This window comes from Tamandua tetradactyla, chromosome 11 (genome assembly GCF_023851605.1).
Source record: "Tamandua tetradactyla isolate mTamTet1 chromosome 11, mTamTet1.pri, whole genome shotgun sequence".
Taxonomy (NCBI): Eukaryota; Metazoa; Chordata; class Mammalia; order Pilosa; family Myrmecophagidae; genus Tamandua; species Tamandua tetradactyla.
The window spans coordinates 93110996-93121091 of NC_135337.1; the positions used below are offsets into that span (position 1 = coordinate 93110996).

The 10096-nt window shown below is 35.9% G+C and overlaps 1 pseudogene; it reads left to right on the forward strand.

The window, feature by feature from the left end:
- Nucleotides 1–290: 290 nt before the first annotated feature.
- LOC143649256 (olfactory receptor 7A10-like) lies at nucleotides 291–2223 on the forward strand (annotated as a pseudogene).
- Nucleotides 2224–10096: the final 7873 nt, after the last annotated feature.

Here is a 10096-nt window from a genome sequence, read left to right on the forward strand (position 1 = left end):
TAATAGGGGAACAAATGTTAAAATAAATGTAGTAGATTGAAATGCTAGCGATCAATGAAAGGGAGGGTAAGGGGTAAGATATGGATGAATTTTTTTCTGTTTTCTTTTTATTTCTTTTTCTGAATTTATCCAAATGTTCTAAGAAATGATCATGATGATAAATACACAATTATGTGATGAAAAAAATAATGTTCACATTGTATGTTGATTGGTTTTATTAATTAAAATTTAAAAAAGAAAAAAATGTTAGGCATGTTCTTTCTCTATTTCTGGGTAGTCACACCAACCACATGGAATGAGGAAATGAAACACAAATTTCAGAATTTCTTCTTCTGGGATTTTCAGAGAAACCAGAATTGCAGACGTTCCTCTTTGGACTCTTCCTGTCCATGTACCTGGTTACCATCTTTGGGAACCTGCTCATCATCCTGGCCACCATCACCGACTCCTACCTCCACATGCCCATGTACTTCTTCCTCTCCAACCTGTCCTTTGTAGACATCTGTTTGTCCTCCACCACTGTTCCGAAGATGCTGGTGAACATTCACCCGCAGAGGAGAGTCATAACCTATGCAAGCTGCCTCACCCAGATGTCCTTTTCATACTCTTTGTAGTTCTGGATGACTTCCTCCTGGCCGTGATGGCCTATGACCACTTCGTGGCCATGTGTCACCCCCTGCTCTACACTGTCATCATGAACCCCCAGCTCTGTGTCCTGCTGGTTCTGGGGTCCTGGATAACAACTGTCCTGTATGCTTTGTTACAAAGCTTTGGTGTTGTGGCTGTCCTTTTGTGCACACTTGGAAATCCCCCAGTTTTTCTGTGAATATAATCAGATAGTACAACTTTCCTGTTCGGACACATTCATCAATGACATAGAGATATATTTTGCAACTGGACCTCAGGGTGGAGGGACATTCACTGGAATCATTTTCTCCTATTATAAGATTGTTTCCTCCATATGTTTATTCTCATTAGCTTTGGGGAAATATAAAGCATTTTCCACCTATGTGTCTCACCTCTCAGTTGTCTCCCTATTTTACAGTACAAGCATAGGTGTGTACATTAGTTCTTTTGCTACTCATCACACACATGTGGGTGCACCAGCCTCAGTGATGTACACCATTGTCACACCAATGCTGAACCCCTTCATCTACAGTCTTAGGAATGAAGACATAAAGAAGGCTCTGAGAAGATTCCTTTTGGTAAAGACAAAATATTCATTGGTTCTGGGGCAGACGATGTGCCATGATTGCAGTGTTCAAAGTCTGAAAGTGATAAATTATGATTCTTTGAATTTTCATGGAATCAGAGTCAGTTATGACCTTAGATATGATTTTATAATTTATGCTATTAATAAAGTGAAAAGATTCTTCGTTTTCATGTGCAATATGTTTCATGTATTGGGGTGCAGGACTGAGTTTTGAGTTCTGGCTTATTTTAATAGAAAATATATAAGTCATTGTCTACTACTCTAAAAAAAATCTGTCCTTTATCTAAATTTATTTATAAGCATTGATGTTTTTGTACTAAGCACTCTATGCTTTGACTCTATCCTTCAATTTTTATAGCATTATTGCTCAAAATTCAATTCAATCCTTATGATGAAGGGTTGATTTACACCCTTTAAATTCTGCATTATAATTCCTCTGGGAATGGAGTGTTCTGAGTCAGGGAACAAGTTATTTCTGAACAATCATTCATGTCCAGGCAACATCTCATGCTCACTCTAAAGAGACTCTCAGTGGTAGCCTCTTTTTAATAAACTTATCATAACTCAACTTAAATAACTGTGATTAGGGATGATTTCATCATATGTCTGAAATCTCAAAATAAATAGCATCACATTATTCTGACTGCCCTCTGTTCTGTTTACATTGATTGTCATGTCTTAGCTATTGCTTCATAAAAGGCCATTCAAAAATTAAATGATTGAAAAAAATGCCTTCATTATCACATCCACGACTCTGGTTTTTATTTGGGTTGATCTATGCAAAGCTCTTCATGGGATCTGTCTTCAGCTGTGCATCAGTAGCTAAGGCCATGCCAATTCTGGATGTTCTCTTTTGCACACCTGTGCTTTTCTGGATATAGGCTGGTTTAGGGTGGCCTTTGCTGGGACAACTGGCTTCAGCTGCACGTGTCATCATCTTACAGCAGGTGCTCCGGAATTGTTCACTGGAAGGATCAGGGCTCCAAGAAAGAGCAGCTGAAACATTCTAAGGTGCCTCAGGCACTCTATATCTTTTACCATATTCCCTTGGCCAAAATAAATAAAATCATTCATATCATGCATAGAATCAAAGACAAGAGAATCTTCAGTTTTGATGGGACTAGCTGCATGTCACAATGAAAAGATTTTACTAGGACCCTTCAGGATCTAACATTTGCACCTCTACCCTCAGCAGCTGAATGAATTTCTTTGTGCAGAAGATGAAAGATGAAAGATATATTTAATAAGCAACCATGGAAATTCTCTTCCAGAATGTCTTGGGTCCCCAAACATAACTGTGACCTCCCTGCCCCTCACAGCCTACCACTGTAATTCTCCTAAAAAAAATTAGTGTTTTTTTCTCCTAAACATTTTCTCAAGTCCAGGGACCTCATGGCTAGAAAACACTTTCTTCACATATGCAATCTTGAGAACAGAGGATCCCAGGAGCTTCATTGTGAAAGAGTGTGGAGACAAAGATGGATTTACTTGCAATAACTATAGGAACCCAGAGATGGACATGTGATGTGAAGGAGCCAAAATAGAACAATCTGCATTGTTTAACTATTGCAGACTTATGTACCCATGTAAATGTGTTCTTATTCTTAATCAACATTCCTGTGGGTATGAACCCTCTCTAAATATGCTATTTATAGTTGATGTTTGGCCAAATGAAGTAGGGTGTGCTCAGTCGAGATGACTGGAGTCTTATATAAGCAGAAGAAACACAGACATAGAGAACGACAAACTTGAAAACCTATAAGAGAAAAACATGGGGATGACCCAGGAGCTAGAAATCAGTAGCCCCCCCCCCCCCAAGAGAAAATAAAGGACACCATGTGGTATGAGGCAGGGAAACAAGCCAAGCCAAGAAAACTCAAAGATTGCTGCTAACTAATACCAGAATGTTACAGATTTGGGAGGGAATGTGGTCCTGTTGATACCGTGATTTTTGGATTTCTTCTATTCTCAAAACAGTGTGTTATAGTTTGCTGCCTGCCAGAATGCAATATACCAGCAAGAGAATGGCTTTTAAAAAGGGGAATTTAATAAGTTGCTAGTTTACAGTTCTAAGGACAAGAAAATGTCCCAGTTAAATAAAGTCTATAGAAATGTCCAATCTAAGGCACACAGTGAAAGATACTTTGGTTCAAGAAGGCTGACGAAGTTCAGGGTTTTCCTCTCAAGTGAGAAGGCACATGGTGAACACAGTTAGGGTTTATCTCTCAGCTGGAAGGACACATGGCAAACATTGCATCATCTACTAGCTTCCCCCCTGACTTCTGGTTTCATGAAGCTCCCTGGGAGACATTTACTTTCTTCATCTCCAAAAGTTGCTGGCTCATGGACTTTTTGCTTTTTGGTGCTGCAACATTCCATGCTCTCTCCTAATCTCCCATTCTCCAAAATGTTTCCTCTTTTATAGGACTCCAGGAAACCAATCAAGACCCACCCAAATGGGTGGAGACATGCTTCTACCTAATCCACTTAACAAACACTCTTGATTAAATCACATCTCCGGGGAGATGATCTGATTACAGATTCAAACATACAGTATTGAATACATATTATTCTGCCATTTTATGAAATGGGATTTTTTAATGCTGATTCCATTCTACATGTATAATCAGTAATTCACAATATCATCACATAGTTGTATATTCATCATCATGATCATTTCTTAGAATATTTCCATCAGTTCAAAAAAGAAATAAAAAGACAACAAAAAAATAAAATGAAAACAGAAAAAAAATTTACATACCATACCCCTCACCCCTCCCTTTCATTGATCACTGGCATTTCAAACTAAATTTATTTATGAAATGGAGTTTTGATTAAAACTTGGCTTTTCTAGGGTCCATACAGCCTTTCATACCAGCACACAGTGAGAAAATATATTCTGTTTTTAAGCCAAACTATCATGTAGAATTTGTCATATAGCAGCCTGGAAAAATGACAGCGTTAGATGAATGTTTTTAAAATTCATTTTGTTGAATAAAATTTATATGAAAAAGTGATACATCATAAGCTCAATGAATTTTCAAAAACTGAATGTAGTCCCTGTAAAAATATCCCAGAATTCATAGAGGAGAAATAATTAAACTGGATTCACTGGGTACATAACCTGGTCTCCTCAGTAAAAAAGAACCAAGTAGAATAAATTCCTATCTCCCCAGACCAGACTCTGACAGGGGAAGGATGCTTATGAGTTCAAGTGACAATAGAGAAATGTCTTAATGAGCATATATGGGGAAGATAGAAACATCTCCACTGATGCTTTCCCTCACTTTGTGCAACCTTGTCCTGGATGTGATGTCATTTCTTTTGGAGTCCACATTTATGGGGGTTTTTTTGTTCTTTTTTTGTCTTCTCTGCTTTCAACCACAGAACGGTAGGTTTCTCATGAACTTTGCTGTGTGCCATTTAGTTCTTTTATGTCCATTTAGATGTTTATTGTGGGTGAATGATAGAAAGCTCATATACTTTGCATGGCTAGATGTATTAGTTTTATAAGTTGTGCTTCCCCAGTTGCTTTTGAAACCTAAGAAGCTTTTCTGCACTAATAAATTATCCTTTCTAATAATTGTGATCTTGCTTTCATATCTATTTTTCTATTTTGCCCTTATATCTATTGTGCATAGATCTGTTTATAAAATTTACATCAGTTTCTGCCTTCTACCATAATCTGGAAAGTATTTTTACCATTTGACTACCAGAAAACTTTATCTTATTCAGAAACATATTTTAATACATATTCTTTATGCACTGACTCTCCAAGTTCAGCCACTGCTTCCCACATAGACTTTTATGAAAGTATATTTGCATATGAACTTGTATATGAATTCTGAAAGCAGCATTAAAAATACATCACAAGAAATTGCTCAGCAGATTTCTCAGCAGGAACCATGAGTTGAGAAAGCAATGGTATTATATGTTTAGGAGAGAGAAAGAGAAAATCTGTCACCCAATAATTCTATAACCAGCAAAACTGTCCTCCAAATTAAAGCAGAGTTCAAATGATTTTCTGTCAAACAGAAAGTTACAGAATATATGAGCAAGACACTTGCTCTACAGGAAATGCTAAAGGGAGAGCTAGAGAGGTTTAGAGAAGAAGTTTTGAAAAATAGTGTAGAAATGATGATTATCTGAAAGGGTTAAAAGAGGAAAAAAAATAAGATGTTGCACATAAATCCTAAAGGAGGATGAAATGTTGGAGACAGGAGATCCTGTACAGTATTAACATTACTGTATATTAATAGATGAAATACCCCAATCAAAAGACAGATAGGAAAAAAGGATTAAAAAAATAGGACCCAAGTATGTGCTCTCAAAAAGAGATTCACTTTAAACAAGGGGGTAAAAATAAGTTGAATATGAAAAGTTGGAAAAAGATATTTCACATAAACAACAACCAGAAAAGAACAGGGATAGAAATATTAATATCAGAAAAATTAGACTTCTGTAGCACAAGATCTATTTTACCCTGTCTGATCAGTTTATTTAAACAACATAATTTCACTGAGCCTAGCACAGGTAATGACATATTGTTTTTCTGTACAGGTTAATATAATATTATAATACATCCCAGAGTATTTTGGGCAGAAAAAAATAGCAAAGTAATTGCAAAGGCTCCTTGAGTGACTGAAAATGAATGAGGAAATATTTAACTTCCACACCTCAAATATTCTTGGTTGTCTCAGATGTATCAAAGACTCCCCCATTTAATAAGTTGAGCTCTTGATCTTGGGGTCTATCCTTATGAATCTTATTTCTGTAAAAGAAAAACTATGTCCACTTATGATTATGCCTAAGAGATGCCCCCAGAGAACTTCTTTTATTGCTCAAATGTGGCCTCTCTCTCTCGCCAATACTGCAAATAAAATCACTACCCTACATGGGACATGACTCCCAGGAATGAGCCTGGTCCTGGCATTGTGCAATTTAAAATGACTTCTTGACCAGAAGTGGTAAAATAAATAAAATAAAAAGAAATGAAACAAAAGAAAGTGTATTAGAAAATAAAACAGACGAATGTGTATCAAAAAAGTGTGTCAGAAGAGCCTGAAGGAAATACCTGAAACTATTGAACTGTAAGCTAGTTGCTTTAATTCTTAAAGATGATTGAATAAATATATAGCTTTTATGGTGTGACTGTGGGGTTGTGAAAACCTTGTGACTGACACTCCCTTTATCCAATGTATGGGTATATGTATAATAAAATAAAGACAAAAATAAATAAATAATAGATATTTCCGTGTTCTTTTCATTTCAATTTTAATTAAAACTTTTTTCTTGGAATAATGAAAATGCTCTAAAATTGATTGTGGTGATTAATGCCCAACTACATGATGATAATGTGAGCCATTGATTGAATACTTTTGACGAACTATTTGGTTTGCCAATATATCTCAATAAAATTGCATTAAAAAAGCAATGTCAGCTTTTTAATCAAACACTTCAAAATTCTTCCAGCCTTTACCCATCACCCACTTCGAAAGCTGTTTTCTCTTTTTTTTTTCCATATTTGCAATGGCAGCATCCCACTCTCTCAGTACCAGAATTTGTTTTAAGTTCCTTGGATGCTCAAGAAAATAATATGTAATGGGTGCAGTTCAATAAGAAGAAGGTATTCATTTGTGGCTTGTTACTTGGAAAAAGTCCAAATCAAGGCAACATTTTCTTTCTTAAGAATGTGGCATTCTGGGACTTGTTGCTAATGAACCGTGGTTTTTAGTTTGTCACCTTGCAAAATGCAAGGTGACCTGGCGCCTCCTTGCTTCTCCTTTCTCTTCCTGGTTCTGCTTGCATACAGGCTCTGGCTGTTCCCCCCTCTGACTTTTTCATTATCTGGTCTTCATTTCAGTTTGCTTATACATGGCTCAAGTAAAAAGGTAAAGACTTTCATCCTGATTGAAGTAGATTGCACCACTACTGAAGTAACCTCATCAAAATATTCTACTTAAAATGGGTTCACATCCACATGAATGTATTAACTTTAAAATGATGTTTTTTCAGGGGTACTTACGGTTTCAAACCACCACATACCCATTGGTCACTTAAAAGTGTGTTGTTTACTTTTCACAGATTGGTGGATATTCTGTCTGATTATGTTTATGATTTGTAGCTACTTTGTGTTGTGGTATAAGATATTTTATGTTACTTCAACATTTTTAAATATTGAGGCTCATTATGGGACTTTCTATGTAGTCTGCCCTGGAAAATAACCCATGTGTCTTTGAGCTTAATATGTAATCTGCAGCTATTGGTGAAGTGTCCTTTAAGCATTTCTTTGGCCTAGTAAGTTAACACCTTGTTCCAAGCCTACTTTTCATTTTCAAACTTCTGTCTGTATGTTCTATTCATTATTGAAAGTGGGGAATCGAGGTCCCCTAATTTTATTGGAAGAACTCTCTGTTTTGACAGTTCTGTCAATACTTCCTAATATATCATGGGAATGTCTTTTTTGTACATAAATATTTGTAATTGTTGTGACTTCATCAGAAACTTATCTTTTATCAATATAAGATATCCTTCTCTTTCTCTTTTAAATTCTTTTCTTAAAGTCTATTTTTGTCTGATATTCATTTAGCCACACTTAATTTTAGTTACTCTTTTATTTAACATTTCTATTAGAGCAGGTCTAGTGGTGATTTGTTCCCTCAAATTTTCACCTTTTGCTTATCAGAGTATGCCTTAATTTCTCCCTCATTTTTTGAAGAATAGTTTTGCCAAATATGGAAGACATTTTTACTTCACTACTTTATAGGTCATCTAACACCCACTGGCCTGTGTTGGTTTATGAGGAAAACATTGCCTGTTGTGCTTCTTAGGATTCTTAGACATGATGAGTTGCTTCTCTCTGGCTGCTTTTAGGATTCTGTCCTTGTCTTTGGCATTCAGCAGTTTGATTATAATGTGTCTTGTGGATTATTTCTGAGTCTTTTCTAGTTGAAATTCATTGAGATTTATGCATGTGCAAATTCTTCTCTCATGATATTTGGAAAGTTAACAACCATTGATTCTTCAAACATCCTTTCAGCCACTTTCTATCCTCTCATTCTGCTACTTGCATAATACACATCTTGGTATATTTTATGGTCTTGCACAGGTCCTTAGGCTCTTCTCACTATTCTCATTACTTTTTAATTGCCTTTCACACTGGATAATCTCAATTAACATATTGTCCAGCTTGCCAGTTTTTTTTTTCTGTCTGATCAAATCCACTGATTGTTTACTGCTGTTTTATTACTGTTATTGTTCTTTTGAGCTTCAGAATGTCTATTTTATTCCTTTTATAATTTTTATCTCTGTTTTGAAATTCACATTTTATTCATATTTTTTCACGATCTCCATTAGTTCTTTTTCCATGTTTTCCTTTAGCTCAGTGAACATAATTATAATTTAGGTTTATTATTATAACATAATTTCTTTGACCAGGAATCTGAATGTCTGGGCTTTCTCAGGGTTGATAGTCACCATTTTATTTTGTTACTCTGAATAAGCCAACCTTTTCACATTTCTCTCTATCCCTTGTGATTTTTGGCTAAAATATGGGCTTTTGAATACGTTTTTGTGTTAAATCTTGAAATTACATTTTCTCCTCCACTCACAGTTTGCCGGGTTATTTATATTTTATGGTATTATTGGATTCTTTGTTAGTCTATTTGTTTAATTATTTTCCAAAATGTTTTTGCAAACACTGTATCCCTTGGCATGTGCAGTAACTGCAGTTTCTTCTCCTTTAGATTGCATTCAGCTCATTTTATGATAGAGATTTTTCTGAATGCTAGGAGCTAAGCAACAAAACAACAAAATAACATCTTCTGTCTTTACAGATTGGCTTTTGCTGAGGCTCTCCTTCAGTGCTTAGCAAGCTTTGTACCAAATCTAGAAGATAAACTAGGTAAAAGCTTATAGTGCCTCAGGTCTTTTACGAAAATGTGGCCTTACCCTGAGCATTGTGTGGCTTTTCTAAAGGATATCCTTTTCTAAAGAACATTCTCCACAGCCTTTCCTCTTGGGTGCAAGGTCTTGTATTAAACAACTAGATTGCAAGCTTTTGTCTTGAGCTACTGTTTTTTGGTTATTCCCTTAGAGTGTTTACTTTACCATGCTTGCTATTTCTCCATCCTAAATTCTAGGAAAGGTAAGACAGAGAAATACATTTTGGGTTGGTATTTCATGGGATCACTAGGTGGGTTGAAACACACATGCACAAATCCTCATTTGATAATCAGGTGTGCTTTCTTTTCTCTGAAACCAAGACAGGGATCTGCACTGGCAGAGAGGTCTTCCATCTTCCAGGCTGTTGTGCAAAGTTTGGCAGGGAGTTGAGGAGGAGTTAGTAAAAGTGATGCTATGATTTTCAGCCATTTTTAAGTTGACTTTTCCTTGAGTCACCTTTACTTAGTTGCTGTAAAGTTTGCCTATGTTCCAGATTTCCTGGAAAATGAGTTCTGACATTTTTTTGTTTATTTTTCAAAGTTTCTATGTAGGGATGGGATTTTGGAGATTCCTACTCTAAAGTCTGGGCAGCGTTGTTACAGCACGTTCATTTTATTGTAAAATTTTTAAACAATCCAAATGTACTTCAACAGGTCTAGATGGTTAAATAAACCAATTGTATTGCATCCTTACTAAGAAACAAAAAGAAATAGTGCTGAGCAATGAAAAGGGATGAAATATTATTACATGCAACAACTTATTATGCTAAGAGCAAAACTATTCCCAAAAGGACATTGTAAGACTAACATTTTTGAAATGTCGAAATTATAGAACTAGAGAGTAATTTAGTGATTAAATGGAGTTTGAGAGCACACAGGATGGCAGGAGGGTGTGGCTATAAAAATGCAACAGGGATTCTTGTGGTGATGGAAATGTTCT